At 45.0% G+C, this 18,202-nt stretch overlaps 1 protein-coding gene across 11 annotated transcripts in view; it reads right to left on the bottom strand.

Annotated features, from left to right (window-relative positions):
* EXTL3 (exostosin like glycosyltransferase 3) overlaps positions 1–18,202 on the bottom strand; it is a 161,102-nt gene that overhangs the window by 130,078 nt on the left and 12,822 nt on the right. For 6 of the 11 annotated variants that reach the window (XM_076332547.1, XM_076332539.1, XM_076332549.1 and 3 more), the window contains exon 1: positions 6,781–6,869. The exons of 2 other annotated variants lie outside the window; for them this stretch is intronic. The gene's annotated coding sequence lies outside the window, so the exon portion shown is untranslated. Of the gene's footprint in view, positions 1–3,082; positions 3,150–5,937; positions 6,077–6,679; positions 6,716–6,780; positions 6,870–18,202 lie in introns of those variants that run through there. 3 more of the 11 variants (XM_076332543.1, XM_076332540.1, XM_076332544.1) reach the window with 3 other exon arrangements.

The raw sequence follows: 18,202 nt of genomic DNA, 5'->3' as shown, positions 1-18,202 counted from the left end.
GGTAACCAAAAGGATCGCTGTGTCTGCGCACGCATTAGAGATCAGAGATGCATATTAAAACAGACTCAAGATCTGTCTAGAGATTACATGTCGCTCCTTCCAAGTCAATGGAATTATACAGAGACACAAGTCGGTGCAAAGCCTGGGTCGTACTTGTGTAAACTACTCCAGAAGATGCTCTGGGCCTTGCTGCCTGAGTAATGTCATCTCAAACACAAGCTCAGCAAGATAGACATTCAACCGATGCAAAAACATCTTGTTCCCCGACAGCTCCTTTGACAAGGAAGGAACAACTGCATTGCTTGGCCTTTCTAATCAAAATCATCACTGTCCTGGCAATGTAAAAGTCATTTCCAGAGAAAGAGCAGGTCTGATTCCCGAGAGGTGGGGGGGAAATTAGCTTCTGTACAAAAGCCTTGCGATACCTGGCAGCTCCAGCTCAATCGTACTCCTAACTAACGACACCCTTGAGACACTTGCAAAAGGCTTGGTGCTATTCATCACTGCCACAAAGTAAAAACAAAGTCAGAAGACCCTGGAGGCAAATGTGAGAAACCAACTACAAGACTTCTTTGAGTCTTTTTATTATTATTTTCATTAAATCTTAATTTTCGTTAAGAATTCTAAGAATAACATCAGCAATAGCACTTTGCAGACATTACCGATTTACAGCTTTCCCGTGAAGTAAGGTAGCCTCAAACCTGTTTTATAGGTAAGAGGCGCAAGAAGTTTGCAGACTATGACAGAGCCCAACAGTGAAAGAACATAGAGCTTCTGGGTGCACCAAATCCTACCTGCTCCGCTAGAAAGGAACCGCGTCAGAATCAACTCTATGTTCTGCTTTTAGGAAGATCAGCAAAGTAACAACCACCCAGAACTTTTTTTTTTTTTACAAGATCATTACAAGGACAGCTCTTGCCTTTCTCCAGGTCCTTGTTTTTGCTTCCTGATGCACAGCTGAGAACTTGCAAGGAAAGGCTTAACAACAGCTAATTGTCAGACGCCACAGTAATTAGTGGCAACTTTCCAACGCATCCATCTCTGGCTGGTTTTCCTATAGCTGGCTCCTCCTCAATCCCCACATTAAAATGAAGGTACACAAGGTAGGCGGCAGATTCATTTACAAGTACCAAGGTCTTCCCAGGAGAGATGCCTAAGGAAAGAAGTATCTTACTTGAACAATGCATGGGTTGTTTTTTCTTCTTCCCATTTGCTACGGGACTGCTATCTTTATTAATAATCTGAGAATGATGTTAACCTATTCACTGACATATATTATTAGATGTACAATGCACTTCTGGGAGCCAATGGGCTCCTGTATCGCGTGTTATCTCCGGCCAGCAAACTACCTCTAAATGAGGAAGACAGGATCATACTGTCCTGCCTTCTGCCCACCTGCTGGTTACACATCACGGCTTTGATGTTACTACTCGACTTATATCAAAGGTTTCCAGCCTATTTTATTTGCAGACCCTTACAAGTTTCCCTGCAGACAGAAAGGCTCCCAATAGTGAATTCAGGACTGCTTTGCTTAGACTTTATAGACCCCTTAGAAAGAGGCTCACACCATTGCTCTATATATTTAGGCTCTGCTCTCAACTCCAAGGCTCCCCACTTGTTTGGCAGCTCTTCTCGTCACAAGCTCCAACGTTTTCATGCCAACCTCTTCCAGGCGTCATCTGCATGTCAGCAGTACTCCACGGCATATACTCCACTCAACACCAACACAATCCAGAACACATCACTTCCCACCAAGTGCCTACACAGAGCAGACCTGCAGTATAATTACTTCCTCGTGCCCGTAATAGAAACACTAAAAGACGTGTACAAATTTCATCCCGATGCACTCCTGCATTACATATGATGCGGAGGCATTTAATCAAGGGCGGAAAAGAAAGAGAAGTCTTTCCCACATTCAGTGACATCACATTCAAATCTGGACCCACAAGGTGGGATGGGGAAAAGAAAAGCTTATCTTCACATTGAAAATTGAGACGTGTTGATGGGACAACGTAACAGAGGGCGTTGATGGTTTCAATTGTACTGCCTTTAAACAAGCAGAGGACCCAATTTCCACACCAAGTTGCCAAACCTGAATTCATCATCTATTTGACTGGAGTTAGAAAGTACTCAACCTGTCAAGAAGCGTCCCCTAAGGAAGACAACACATGTATAGAACAATTTATTTCCTGCTCCATGGCATTCTAGCTTTCAAATAAATATAAATCACTTTCAAATGAATTCATAGATGACCAATATACCAGCATAGATTTTTAAGATGATTACGCAGGTCCACAATCCTTCCATGTTACACAGAAGGGCTAGCAGAAAACAGTAAGAAAGCTCATCCTACAGAGTCAGATGTCAGAATATACACTTTAGCACAGAAGCACTCATACCAAAACGCAACAGGAATGGAAACAAACTGCAGGAAACTGCACTGCCACTATCCCTAAGAAGAAAGTCAGATAAGAAGATACCTGCAAGTATTTTGAATCATAAAAGAAAGCATTTTATGAAACAAGACAGACAAAAGGCTAACCAGTTGGAAACTGTACATTAAAAAGGAAATAAAAACGTTACTTCCACAGTGGGAAATGTTATTAGCATTTTGTATTAGAAGAAACTTGAGAGGGTTTCGTACATTCATGGGTTAATCCCATGTTCTGATACTACTCTCAGGCAGCCATTTGCATTAGAAACGTGACACACTTTCTTAATGCACCAAAACTCAGGGGCAAGGGGGGGGACAGGGGATAGGTAGAGAAAACACACACACCCCCAACTCCAGGCAACGAGATCCCAACCATTTAAGAAACTGACTGTAAGGGCAGAAATTCTGAGACTCATTAAAACACACGCCTTCAAAAAAACTCCTTTACATCCATTAGCGGCTACAGATTATTTGTTGGTTTGGAGCTTTAGGATTCCCTCCCCCCGCCGACAAACATAAAAGATTGATTTGCTTGATTTATGAGTCTCGATTTTCTGTATTTCTCTTGATTTTATCAATGAGGGACGGGTCACTTTGTAGCATTATTGGTTACGTCAACATAGCCCTGAGAAACCGATGTCCACTCACCACGAGTTAACAGGGGCAGATGCCAGCAGAGGGAGCACAGCATACCTATGCGCTTCTCATATGAAAGAGTGGATATCGTAAACTTCCTCAGCAAATGCTAAATTAAAAAAAAAAAAAATATTGGAACTTGCTTCAAAATTGCTACAGTCTTGTAGGGAATGTCCAGCAAGTTAAGGCAGAAGCTACAAAATGTCCTTTCAAATCCATCTTTGATAGGTTCGTCAGTCCTCTAAACTGCTCTTGCTGGTAACAGACGTCAATTAACTAATAGCAATGATTTCACAAAAATGGGATTTCAATTTGCACTTCAAAACTGGCCCTGAAACTGCTGTGTAATAACATCAATTTACCTGGTCAGCCAGTGCTCAAGGCTTCCTACGCCCAGGCAATCCAGGGATTGATTAGCTGTAAGCCACGGCGCTGTACACGCTTCTGTCTTTATCCTTCCTAACAAACCCCAAAACCTCAAATTGGCTTTGCACCTCTGCTCAGGCAACATCCACCAACATCATTTGCATCTGACAAACAGCCATCTAAGCGGCAGGAGCCAAACTCAACCACGACAATCCCCAGTAAACATTACTGTCAAGTAGTCTCCAAGAAGAAAACTACAGGCTCTTTGCTTTTGAGGATGTGTCTGAATTGCAACCACAGAACTGCAAGCGTACTCATGCTAGCTTTAGCCCAGCAAGCACAGCCTGTGTCAGCACGGGTTATGAGACAACTGGAAGTCCCAGCTCTGTGCCCCAAATCCTACGTGAATGCTTCCCCTACTCCCTAGCCATGTACTAGCCTATCTGTACCGAAATGGCGCATATCTAAATATGCCTATGAGTATCACTTGCCTTTTTCACAAGGAAGCAAACAAAACCCCCACATATTTTGCTTGCTGGGTGGTTAAGACATAGGAATCCCAGTCTGGGTTAGGATTCGTTCGTTAGAGTAACAGTGAAAATTCCTCTCTGGGTTAAAACCCCAGAGTTAGGAACTGCTTCAAAATGTTCAGTCTGTTCCTGCCCAAAAAAAGGGGTGTTTAGCAGAGATCACAGGTAGAGAAGTGAGACAGGTTTTCCCAGTGCTATCTGCTGATGAGGAGACAAGATCCAATGATCAGGAGTTCCCTTCCAGTTCAGTGTTTTTGTGGGGTTTCCAAAGCAGAAAAATTGCCTCTGGACTAGGAACCAATTCACATGTGACTGCTGTGATCTTGGCTTCAAATAGCTAGGATGTGTGGTTAGCTACATTTCCCACCCCAGTGAAATCATTATTGTGGGCAGGGGGAGGAATGCCCTGGGAAAACAGGTGAGGCAACCGGGAGAGGTGATAGGAGTCAAACAGCAAGGAGAAAAAACAGGCAGCAGAAACTGAAAGGAAAAAAGAACAAATACACACAGCCAGAAGGAGAGACACAAACTCTAAAAAACTTAAGATGATGGTATCATGGCATTTCAAGACATAATAGTCATGGAAAGCAGACTCAAGATGGTCTCTGGCTCCACATATGCAAGCAAGCCCTGGGAATGCATCAACAACGTTCAACTCATGGGCTGAACAGTCCCAGAGATCCACGCTACAAATATTCAAGGGAAGATGATGATGATGATCTTTCCCATCCCATCTTAACAGCACACAAACAACCCTCCAATTTTGCCATATATTGTTGGGAAACAGTCTAAGTGAATGCAATTCAACAATTGTGTTTTTCTTGTTTTGTGTATTTGCTGCTTTTGCTCTGACAACTGCCAAAATCCATCCTCACATGCAAACATGAGAGCTAACAATCTTCACTTGAAAAATTAGAGAATTTCAGAAAACTATTTTGGACTTCCCTTCTGCGACAAGACATCAAGAAGTTCAAGAACTGTCTGTACCACCGCTGAGCTGCCAAAAGAATTTGGCTATACCGTGCTCAAATGAAGACAGTCAATTACCCCTGCTCCAGAATCTGAACCAATGCAAACTCCCTTTTCTGGAATGAAAAACTGAAGAGAAGAGGCATCCCAAAGCCACGAGCGAACACAGATAAAGCTGCATGCAACAACTGGACTCTCAGATGGTACATGAAATTAAGGGATTTGTCGGGGGAGAACACTTTTCTCTCCCCATCACCACATAATCAGACTGTGGTTCACTTCTGATGCTGCTTCTGCATAGAAACTAGCTTAAGATTACTCATTAGTTGATAAAACCTCACAACGTACAAAACACACCCCATATTCCAAGAACCTTACTATCTTAAATATAGTAGAAACACTGATCAAAATACATTTGTAACATCTGTTTTAGACTTTGACATCTCACATATATAGATTTCTCCATGAAAACAGAAATGTCTATAAGATAATCACCTGCATGTGACACTCCTTTCAGGAAACAAAGTTATTTAATCTTCTTCATACAGATGTTAGACTTGCAGCACAGAAACCCAGAAATTTTAAAGCCAAGCTATCATATCGGGATATCAACACACACACTTTATCAGGTACACGCATAAGCAACATGAGATCACGAACCAGTCAATGAGACTCTCAATGTTTGACTTTTAATACACACAGCAACAGAACGGCATATCTAGAAAGCACGTTTTGCTTCTCAGCATCTTTGTGAATCCTTAATACCATTTTAACCATTTCCAGCTCCTCCAGGCTCCAAATTGTTTGGGTTTGTACCAGCGTAACAGGGCGTTAAGCAGTCAGCGGCAATGCTGACACATGCCCCACACCGATAAGATTTTTGATAAAGACCCCTACGTTTTTGAGTAAGAAGAGACCTCATGTGGGGAAAACAGCTGGGAAAGAAAATAACGTGAACCTCAACTTCAGCAAAGAATTCACCGGAGCGCAATACGAGCATACCAGAAACGCTGAGAACCCCAGAGACGACAGCCTTGTCGCTTCTGTCCTCACCGTCTCGCAAGGCAAAACCCCGGCGCGAGCGACGGGGAACAGGCGCCGAAACGGGGCAACTTGCTGCCACAGGCAGCGGCGAGGGCTTCGTCGAGTTTCCACGACACGGGACAAAACCCTGCGAGACGGCAACAAGCGCGTCGGGCTCAGCGCTTTCGGTGACCGTCGAAGCCGGACCGGGCACTAGGCCTCAAGCCCCCCACGCCGAAACCTGCCTCAGAGTGGGAGGAACGGGACTGCACCGGCCGCGGGGGGAGGCGGCGTCCCCTCGAAACGCAGGAGATGCCGCGGGCAGCCAGGGGAGTCGGGACGAGGGGGTCCCGGGGCCGCCTGCGCCCCGGCCCCTCGCAGAGTTAGTTGAAGGAGGCGGGAGGGAGGGCAGGGGGCAGGCGGGAAGGCTGGAGCCTGTCAGCAGCGCCCGGGCTCCAGGTGCCGCCGCAACCCTCCCGCCATGAGAGACCCCAGCCTTGTGGCACACCCCCCCCCCCCCCCCCCCCCCCGCAGCGTCCCTCGCCCTGCGAGACCCCCCCCAGTGCCCTTCACCCTGTGAGGGACCCCCCCCTCCCAGCGTCCCCAGCCCTGAGGGACCCTGCCCCCCCGGCCTGTCCCTCAGGGACGCCCCAGCCGGGCCTCCCCCTCTCCCCGCCGCCTCGGGGGGCTTCCTCCGGACTGTACCACTCCCGCCACTCACCCGGCCCCACGGGTTCCCCCGGGGGTGGTGATTAGGGAGGGTGTGCTACCGCCGCGAGTCGCTCTTCCCCCCCCGCCCTTACGTGGTACGGTCCACCCTACCTCTTGGCGCCCTCACTTCACCCTCCTGGCGGAGCCGCGGTCCCGGCGCCCGCTGCGCCGCCCTCCGCGAGTGGCTGGGGGGGGAGCCATAGCCGCTGCCTTGTCTTCCCCCTCCGTCCGCCCTCCCCTGCTCCCCCCCCCCCCGATCCGGACACAGTTGGTTTGTTCCGAGAAGCCGGCCGGTCTTCTCCCCTAAACCGCTGGATCTCTCACGTCTTCGGCCATTTCCGACCGAACCGGCGGAAGTTGCCGAAGTGGTGGCGGAACTTAACGGCCTTATCCGAAGGGTGAGCGGAGATAGCCGAACCGGCGACGGAGCTAGCCGAAGGGCTGAAGGGGCGGGGAGCAGAAACACGGGGGAGGAGACTCTTGGCTGCGGAACCTGCCGAGAATAGCCGAAGCGCCCCAGCTTTGCTCCGTCTCCAGCGTGGAGAGAAAGGGCCCCACTTGGCAAGGGCTCACACAGTTACCACCCGTCCTCTCCCGGCTCTGAGGAGGGGAGTAGGGCAGCAAATCCAAGCGTAGCTCTGTCCCTTTAAATGGTGGAGGAGGCGGAGCAGCTGCTCCCTCCCCTCCGAGAGCCCGCCCACCTGCCGCTGCGCATGCGCACTGCGCGGAGGCGCTTTTCCCGCCTAAAGGCGGGCACGTGCTCCGCTACCCTTCTCCTCCCTCCTCGCCGAGGAGCCGCCGTGAGGAGCCGCCGTCCCCTCGGTGCCCGACACTGCCTCGCACGGGCAGCCGTGTCCCAGCCCTTTAGCCACGGCAGCCCTGTCTTTCCCCAACTGTCCCCCAAAACCCCTGCGAGGCTGGGGGTGCACCCATCAAGCTCAGTCGTGCCTTGGCTGTGTGGGTCAAACCACTGCGGTGACTGAAGGTTGTCACTGATCCCCCAGAGAGACGTCCAGGTGACTCCTGGCAAAAGGGGTTATGAAAACAACTACACTGTGGGAAGCTGATCTAAAGATGCAAAGACACTGACTGCCGAGCCTGCTTACAGGTAGTAAAATACCACTACAGATTTGAATTTGTTATGAAATTACATCAAGATCCAACCTGGAGCGTTTGCATTAACAGCACAAATTATCACTCATTCTGGACAAAGCACTTTTAAATACTAGAGTGGTGTTAAATGTCACTAGTGGTTAAATGTTGTTAAGTCACAGCAGCTATGTAAAATTTAGGGCAGCAAGTACTGAACATACAATGCAACAGGTGATTGAAGTAAAAGGGAAAAAAAAAAAGCAATGGGGAAATAAAGGGGGGAAAAAAAAGGCAAGTAATGGTGCCAGCATCTTCTCACAACAAAGCCAAGTCAAACCAGTTCAGTACTCTGCTTCATTGCTTTATGCACTTTAACTGTAATTTTATATTTTAGGGGCCCCATGAAAGGCATTCATATCTGTGGGAATCAAATCCCACCCCAAAGCACACAAACTGACAACTTCTGAGGGATTAGAGAATTTTCACAGGAAGAAATGGGGTTTTATCTCTGTAGGAGTGGAGAGGGTGGCAACTGTAGTGTGTCTCTGGCCACAAAACTCCAGGAATCTCAGCTTTAATAAAACATGAGCACTTCAAAAACTGCAAGAAACCACTTTTCCACCGCTCTGCACTTTTTAACAGTCATTTACACGTGTAAAGAATGCAAGGAGAAACTTTTATACTGAGATGAAAAAACGGTGGGGGGTAAGGCGGGGGGGCACAGGTCTACCCTTTAATAAACAATACAAAATCCAATCTCACAGGCAGGGAACGTGCTATACTGAAGGGCAGGAATAGGTACTGCAGGTTCAAAGGCTCTAAGAAACAATACTTTATATTTTTCAGGAAAAAAAAAGTCAGACTATGACTGCATTGCACAGTGTAAAGACAAAATTAACATCCGAATCATTGAACATACCCACATTGTCCTAGCACACACATCTGTTCCCACTCTACCATGGCTTGAGTTCTTGCTGTTCCACCCTGCTCTACCTGGAGCTCTGCACGATGAAATGGGGAGACAATAAATTCCCTTCAGCACCTGGCTGAGGAAGAAATACAAATGGAGAACGTGCACTTCAGGACACAACCCAAGGGAACAATTCTCCCAGCTCCCAAAAGAAAACAACCTTTCAGGATCAGCAGCTGGTCTGGCAAGTCCTTCTTTCAGGAAGCACTATCAAGGCTATTACACATTATATTGACGAAGACAGCTTCAGATTTAATCCCCTTCTCTGTGTACTTAACCTTCTTATTCTAATGTAACAGGAGATCAGTATTGAAGTGGAGTATTCAATTTCCCTTCCACCAAGCCAAAAATCCACTGCTCAACTGCCTTCTGTATATCCCAACAGAAAAATTACCATGTTCAAATATCTTCATTTTCCACCCTTTCTGCTATCTGGGCTTTTGTTTTGCCATATACAGTATCCAAGAACACACGTAAAATTTTGACATCAGAAATAGATCCCAATGGGCAGGATCTATAACCTATGATGAATAATAGTTTAAACAAGCAAATAAGTTGCATAGAATGGTTGCCCGACTCCTTTCCTAGTGAGGAGAAGCCTTTTACTCCTAGCAGCTTCTCAGTCTGGTTTCCCAAAGGAACAAGCCTTAATGCACAGCGCCGAGTGACTGCACAGTGCCAGTCCTGTTAAAGACTCTGAAACTCCTTGGCGACTTTTAATTGAATCTGACAGAGGGGCAGAGGTCTAAAAATACTAGATCATGCTATATGAAAGCGTGCAGGTGCAATGCAAAGGCACCTAAAAAGCAGCTGCAGTGCAGATCTTGCCCCTTCTGTTCGACCTGCTCACCAGCCAAGCAGCCAGCTTGTGCACGGCTCCCAGCCAGCTGAGTCAGGTATTTCTAGCCAGCAGCCTAAACAGCGATAGGAGGTTTGGGATTTGGGGGGTGGGTGCCTGGGGCTACCAAGGAGGTAGTGATAAAGAGGGATCTGGGGATTTACAGTAAGAACAAGAAGGAGGGAGGTTTGCGGGTGGTGGGAAAGGGAAATGGGGTGAGGGCCTGTGATGGCACACACCCTATGAGACAAGAAATGGTGGCAGTCAGAGGCTGTAGGGAAAAGACAAAATCTAAGAAAAACTGGCTTCATGAGTCCCACTGCTCACAGAACAACTTATTTAGACACCTCTGTATGATTTCATGCTGGGAACCTCCCTTATATTACCTTTTAAGTAGCTCTGCAGTTGGCAGCTGCAACTGAATACAGTGAATGCCATCACACCTTTGTGTCCTCCTCTTCTCTACTTGAAATGGTCCCCACTTCACCTCTTTTCCTTACCCACACCAAATTCCCTCTTCCTCATCCCACTTGTAAGCTTTTCTCACATCCAACATACTGGTGTCTCCAATCTGCTATAAGTTACATCGAGTCATTTCAAGCAGGTATTAGGGAGTTTCGGAGCCAGCTAATGCACGTTTCCATGGCACGCTTCCACGGCCTGAAATAAACCTCAGAAGAACATCCATCGCTCCTCAAGGGAACAACAATCTAAGGGGAGGACCCTGAACTTTCATCTTTTCCCTGCTACAGTCCTTTTGGTAAATCTTTTTTAACCTCTTTCTCCTCCCTTCCACAGGAGACAGTACCAAGGCCGGACCATCTGCGGATTTTACAAGTTTCATGGCATGTTTTTAGACTGCACTCTTAACCTCAGACACTCCTATCAGATTTCATATGATTCAGTCACTTTTTAGCCCCCGGGTGCTGTAGGTGCTAAACAGGTAATATACATCTCTCAGCGACTACGAAATGACTACACAGCAAAGCTCAATTTTTAACCCTGCTGAGACTCTGACTGCTTTCGGCCATCAGGTATCCCATGGCACGCTTCACAAGAGAGGAAATGTTAATCTGGAATGCTGGCCAGATTCCAGTTTAGGTAATTACATTCTGACAATTTACATTCTCCCTGCAGTTTTTAATGGATATGGATTTTTTTTTCTCCTTACTTTATGTCATAAAAGCAGCGGCCTGGTCCTGCTCCTGCTGTTAGAGCAGCTGCCAGGCTTTGCAGCGTAAGTAGCTGCATTTCAGTGGTAGGTGAAGGCATTTCGGTACGTTTAAATAAAGCACTTTGAAGACCCCATGGGCCCAGGAAGTATTGTAACAATACACCCTACCGCTGGCCATAAAGCATAGCAAGGGCGAGAGCATGAAGTGAAACACTCAGTGGCAATATCTGTGTTGGGAAAGGAAAGGTTAGCATAAGAATGGACACACGGACATAAAGACTTCTCCCTCCCAAATGCTAATTCAAGTTTGGACCCAGGGCAGCCCCAGCTGGGATCCAAAGAGCAAGTACAGTGAACTACCGGCATCCTGCACAGGGGAACCAGATCCTGATGGCAGAAGAAAGTAAGTTTATAAAAGCAGTGAAAGCTTTTGGCAAGATGCTGGGATGCTGGAGGACACTGCCTGGTAGTAAAACGGGGTGAGGAAAAGAAATGCCTGTTCCCTTGTTAATGAAGGCACAGTTAGCGTTTCTTATTTGACCGAGCTATTTGAAAGAAAAATCACGAGGCAAGAAGTGGGGTAGAAGGTTTTGTTTTAAGGTGGAATATTATGGATCACACTCGAGTTGCACTGCCACACATTTTATTAAGGATAAACATTCTAGATAAATTAATTACATGACTGTATTATGCTTTGTTTATAAAACCATACATAACCACATTACGTTATTTTCTTCACGAGAACCACAGTGCCTAAAAGGGTAATTTTCATATTTCAGCAACAATGAAGTAAGTTAAGAGAGATTAGGACAGTGGTTACAAATAAACCGCGAGAGATCAGATGGCTCAGAGGATGGGTAGAGAGACATCTCACTTTCCCTCCTCCCCCAATATGTCCCAGATCACTAGCAACTGAAGGCTGTTGCTAGCACTGGGTGAATATTTTTCACAAGTAGTTTGTTGACCAAAATGTGGTTTTCCCCATCCCCAAAACTACCGGCAAACCAATTTCAGTATGACAAGTCACTCCTGGCTTTGGTGGAGCTAGACGCAGTGCAAGCGGGTGAAGGTAGAGTGGGTTTTCTTCCCCTTGTGTCTATAACTGCTCACAGCAATTCTTCAGCAATTCTGTGAACCTAGCCCTCGCTTCCTTTGCATTTTTATAGTTACCTAAAAAATGAAATTCTTTGAGTCATGCAGAGTCATTTTGTGTGTGTGTATATCAAGCCTAACCAGGTACATTAACAAGCTGTTACCACCAGCAGCCTTCACGATGGTGGTACCCCGAGAACAGAGAGATGTTGCGCGCAAGCCACTACATGGGTGGCTTCATGGCAAAGGAGCTAAATAACCAACCGAGCTACTTTCTCAATCCTACAGGGTGCCGTTGCTCTCCCGTCCTCACCTGGGCCCTTGCAGGATGTACGATAGGGAGAGTGAATGTGTCTGAACGTGCTATTTTTGTTTCTCTTTTTAGCTAGACTTAGCTCTGTCATTCTAAAAAAAAAAAAAAAAAGAGTCACCCAGCATCAAAAAAATTATCTAAAACATATCTAAATAAAATTTATCTACAGAAATAATAAAAAAACCCTTCCATTAAGAGACTTCCATATTGCAATACTCATGGAAATTTCAGTGATTATTAAGAAAGAGGTGCTCCAAAGCAGGAAGCAGCAACCCAGTCTGGGGACAGCCAAGCAAAACCCTGAGTGGATCTTGGCGGTGACTGAGTAACGGCAGAAAATACCAGCGCTGCCTCTTTGCTTAAGGCTCCTTCCCCTTCCGAGCCCTGCTACACTAAGGAATCAGCAGCATTTCTGTAAAATTCCCTTGAATTCCTGGAGTATTACAGCTAACCATGCTTCCCCTTCATCTCAAAACAGATGCTTTGAAGTTTTCCAGAGATACCCAAGAAAGAAGACGCATCCAAATACCTAGACTACCCCCAAACTCCACCCTGGAACAGATGGCAAGGTTATAAATACAGAAGCATCCGGTAACCACTGGTATGAAAAAGCTGGCAAGCAACAGCTTATTCTGTTCTACTAAATATTCCATAATTAGAACTATATTTAAACAGGAGTTAAAAAGAAACAATTGTTTCATTTGTATATAACATAATCCCAAAACACCTACATATTGTAACTGCAGCGTAGCTTGGGTGTTACACTCTGGTCTACCAAAAGCACCTTTTTTTAAATTAAGCATTCAGCACTGTCTAAACTTAAATTTAAAGTGACTGCAAAACAAGCAGTTCAGTAAAGTACAAAAGCATCATTTTAAGCGTGTGCTTTGTTGCGCCAGACTACCAGACTCAAGGCTGAGAGTTTCCAGCACTTCAGCTCACCCTTGAGTCCACACAATTTGAGGGGCCTTGACAACCTGCCAGATTGCCGAGAGTGCTTGAAAAGACAGAAGACTCGGGGAATGCAGACTCCGCTCACAGAGACCTATGTGCTTAAGCCAGCTGTTTCATTTGTCCCTGGGTTCGGTTACCACAATGTAAACTGGGGATAATTCTTCCTACATGACTGTCAGAATAACAATCTGTTAGGAATTATAGTCATCATATAGTAAAGAAGGCTGGCAAACACATACACGGGTGGTTAAGAAAAAAACGTACCCGCAAAGCCCCAAACCAAAGTCAGACCTGAGCATGCACACTGCCTATGGTAACCCCAAATCCACTTCCAAAACTCTCTTTAAATAATCTTTTGGGACACTGCTCCGCGGTTCTTTCTGTGAACTGAGTGAATCATCTGTGTTTGCTAGAAATCCAAAACGATAGCATGCATAAAATGATCGTTGTGGATTAAAGTCACTTTGGGAAAAGACTGTAAAAGGCTGTCTGCTGGGATTGTGTTAGAGGTCCGCTGGAGACCCCACCGTCGGATTTGGATGTGTGCAGAGAGCTTTTAAAAATGACTAGAGAGAGAAAGAAATACTCCTAGGAATTGGCTGATAAGGGAGTCTTAAATTCCAGATGTAGAAGGAAGAACAAATACTAACAGCAGGGCCCTGTAAGTCCAGGATGTAATAGCCGACAGACTTCTTTACAAAATAGGCACTGAGCAAACGAGAGGTGATTCTGCTGTAGACTTTTGGCAAATAGTGAGGATGTTGTAATAAAAGCTGCTTGTGATCACTCAATTCGAGCCTATTTTCCACAAATTGGTTCAGTTTAAGCAAAATAAAAGCAGGTCTGCAAGGTTTTCAATTTCAAAAAGAAAAATTGAGGTAATTAAGGGAACTAGTTTGTGAAGCTGACAGGGTTGAATGGCTGAAAGGCTCCAATGAGAAGACCTTGAAACCAAAGAAGAAAAAACATCTGCCATTTGCGTCCTGAATAGAGGAGGCGAATGAAAAGCACACGTAGGGAAGCAATGAGAACATGCTGGAGATTGGAGATAGTCACAGTCAAGCCCCCAGACTGAATACAGATGTTGCCTTGCCGTTGAGTAACGAGGAGAGCGTAGAACGTAGGGGCGAAGGCAGGGTGGGCTACGAGAAAGTCTGCCTGCAGTTTCCCCAGCCAGGGGAAAGTCAACTGCAGTGCTCAGTGCACTCTGTTCCAGGCTGCCAAAATGTCAAGTCCGCTGGCAAGGACTTCTAACAGGTCTACATGATCCCTCAACTAAAATTCAGAAATCTTCATAATAAAAGCTTAGAAGTGCTGGAACGAACCTCCTCGTCCCACAGCCCGTGTTTGAAAGTGCCGATGTGCGTGTCTGATTGTTCTCGTGTAACAACATGGCATCCCATCAATACCAGCCTACTTCAACCAGCAGCTCTCCCAAATTGTGGAGGCCTCTACGCAGAATATCTCTGCTTGAGGAAGGAGGGCTAGAGGCGACAGCGCTCGGGGAAGCCACAGCTATCAATTGCAGACAAGACTTGAGAACAGAGCCTGAATTAAAACATAAAAGGCGCAGAAATACAGAGTGTAAAGTGTACCATGAGATCAAAGTTACATTGTGCTAAAATAACTTGGCACCCATCTTTGATAAAATAACTGGTTTCTTTTGACAAAAAGGCAGTCGGTCTTATTTATTGGGATTTTAGCAAAGCGACAAGAAAACTGGGGACTATTAGTAAAGGGGGAAAATGGGGATTGATAAAGAGAACGGTGAGATCGATAATGAACACTACTGTGCATTAAGTGCTGCAGGTTTTTTAAAAAGCATCATTACAAAGTTAAATAACAATAAATAATTGTCATCGTTTTGAGCACAACCTCTTTCAAGGCTTAACTTACTATAATGTACCAAAATGCTTTAAATTTAAAAAAATATATATCTAAGTAGTACAGGCCTGCTGCCAAAATCGACCACTAAAATAGCGAAACAGTTGCCAGCTGCTGCTTTTTCCCAGTGCAGAAAGGATACTTCCTTCTTCCCACAGTTCACTCAATTCAGTTATTAGTGCATTAGAAAGAGAAACCAACTCAAAGCCAAATCATTATGAAAGTATTTCTTAAAACGAAAACTTTCTATGTTTTTTCTCATACCTGCAGGATTCCTAAGTGTATTTACAAAAGCACAGGACCGGAAATCCTGAGTCTGATCCCTTAATACTGAAGTCAACCACATTGCGTAATCCCATTAATACATTTATCAGGCTCCATCTTCACAGTAATCAGGTTTTTAGCCCCCGTTACACAATTCCCATTAGAAGGCTATTTAAGAACCTCACTTGGTTTGAAGCCATTCTGCTCATTTCCAGCCTAAACTTATTCAGAGCCATTTGTTCTTGTGCCAGAATTGTCATTTAACTTAAATAACTCTTCTCCCTCTCTGGTATTTATGCCAGTGTATTTATAGAGAAGGAATATAATTTTTCTCTGCCTTTCTTCGTCACTGGCTTACCGTCCAGGCTCCTTTAATCGTTTTGTGAACCAGCTTCTCTGTTCTCCAGATCATTTCTAGCAGACACCCTCCCCTGCACCTTTTACAGTTGAAATCAAATCTTTCTCCTACATGGAGAAGGAACACATAGTACATTTTAAACAATGCCTCACTAAAACCTGTTGCAGGGGCGTTCGCATTTCCTTGTCGCTAGTGGAAATAACTTGGTTGACAGATGTGATCCCGGTATGTATCTTTGTCACTGGGACATCAGAATTATCCTACGATTGATTAATACATTCCAATTCCAACAGAGAAACCCCAACTTTCTATCAGAGCTGGCATTACAAGAGCTTGCATTTGCTTACAGGCAAATAGTCCTAAAGTCATTCATTCTTTTTATGGGATGTCCTGGTTTTCCTCTTTTAGCGACATCTCCAAATCCCATTAGTTTCTGCTGTATCATTAGTCAATACATTGATTAACACTGGTCTTGAGACCAGTCCTTGAGGAACACTATTGCTAACTTGCCCGCCAATCCTTTTTCAACCATCCTACCTTGTCTCCTGTGACTACAGGATTTATTGATGCAAAACAGAGAGCAAAATACTTCAATTCTGACTGATTTAAACTGTCTTGCTTTGCATTTTTTGTCTTTTTTTTTCTTAACAAAAGGCTGACTTCTGCTGGTGGAGAACAACAAAGGCGTATTTCTCCATAAATCAGGCCTTTGGCTAAACTGGAAAGCTGTCCTATTTTTACAGTTGGGCATTTGTAAAAACTAATAAACTATGCAAGTCAACACATTTTATGTTAAAAATGGTAAATGAAGTTTCTTAATGACTAGTCTGACTTTTTAATTGTACTTAGGATTGATGCCACAAATTTAAAAAATAATTAGAATGCAGGAAAACAGCACGTAAAACTTGTAGTTAAATAAAATTAAGCTAAATGTGCTGAATACATAGCTTAAATTAAAACAAACTGTTTTATTGTACAAAGGAATTCTGCAGCCTAGAAATAGAACCAATTTCTATCTATTCAGCATGTCTTCAGGTTTTCAGAACTTGAAACAAAATTAATTTCTGTTCTCATGCAAAGGAAGAGCTGATGCTCAAGTAAAATGAATGTGGCAAAAACTACTTCATTAAACATTTTCTTTTAACCCAGATCACTTCTGCAGTTCAGCTGCCCATGCAGCCGTGCCCGTGTTAGCAATGCTTTTGTTAGCAGGATGAAGGAAGAGCAACATCAGCGAGCAAAGGTGGGCAGGGGCGGAGCAGGACTGCTTCTGCTAACTGTAGTCCTGCCTAAAATGTTTGTGAAAGTATATTCACGGGTGTAGTTTCAGGGCAGACTGAGCTGATGTAGACTGTACTCATTGCAGTCCTGTGAACTTCAATGGGCAGCTGCATTTGCAGTGTCTTATGCTGGCACTGGCGATGGCAAGATTGCAGAGCAAGACAGTTCAAGGAGGTAAAAAACTAAGTCTGCCAAGGAAAGTGATTTCTTTTCTGTTTTTTTCCTAAATGCAACCCCGTGCATTCAGTGCTGGGTGCTGGTTGCGCAAACACTGGCGTCTTTAATTTGGTTATTACTCACAGATCTCCTTAGCAGCAGATTGACTTTGACAACAACCGAGTCAGTAAGACTGTGGTTCTCAGCAGAGATGGATGCAAGCTGCTTGGACCTAGTGGAAGAGAGGACCGTGCACTCACACAACCCCAAGCACACACACTGTCCTCCTCCCATCCCTTCTCTCCCTCTCTATAAATTCACATCTACTTGCAGGAACTCCGCAGAAACACACAGGCTGACAACACCACATCAGTTTGAAATCTCATCAGCTACAGAACCAGGCAATGAAGATTTTTACGGTGTACGTGCAGAAAAGCAGAGGTCAATGAGAGGGGCAAACCGGAGAATAAACATGGAAATCACTCCAGCTGGTGCGGGGAGGGATTTGATCTAGCGCAATATATATGCTGCTATGGATCAGGAGTTGTTGCCCCCAGTAGTCGTTACCTCAACCTGAGCCCTGGAAAGTTGCTTCAGCTTCCTTATCGATAGAGGACGTAATGACGTTCTCCAGGTCTTCTTCATTCACCAGTCCTGAAGTGCTTTGAAATCATCCAACAGATGGTAATACTTGTGTTTAATCAATACTAGTACTGGCTCCCAAGAGAGCAAGAATAAACAGTAATTTGCCCTTCCGATTACAGCAATGTTCCACTAAAACCACTATGTATGCCGAGTTTTAAATTTGATCAAATTTAAGATTAAGAAAAGTCTCCCCTTTCTCCCACCAGTGACAGAACAATACTGCCCTTTGCCTTTTTTTTTATTATTATTAAAAAATAGGTTGAACTTTAGGAGTGTTATTGTACTTGAAGCAGTAGAAGAAGCTGAATAAAGCGCATCATAAAAAGATGCCACTGGGATCAGTTAAAGCCAACAAAATTGAAAACATTTAGAAGGAACAAAGCCAAAAACACAGAACCAGATTTAAACTTGGCGTATGCTGTGGCAGGAGGCCAGTGGAAGGAGAACTTGCTAGAGGAGTAACGAGAGGGAGGGCTCCCTGCTGCAGCCCACGGATCAGGTATGATGGGCCA

This window comes from Aptenodytes patagonicus, chromosome 3 (genome assembly GCF_965638725.1).
Source record: "Aptenodytes patagonicus chromosome 3, bAptPat1.pri.cur, whole genome shotgun sequence".
Taxonomy (NCBI): domain Eukaryota; kingdom Metazoa; phylum Chordata; class Aves; order Sphenisciformes; family Spheniscidae; genus Aptenodytes; species Aptenodytes patagonicus.
This window is presented reverse-complemented; position numbering and strand designations above follow the sequence as displayed.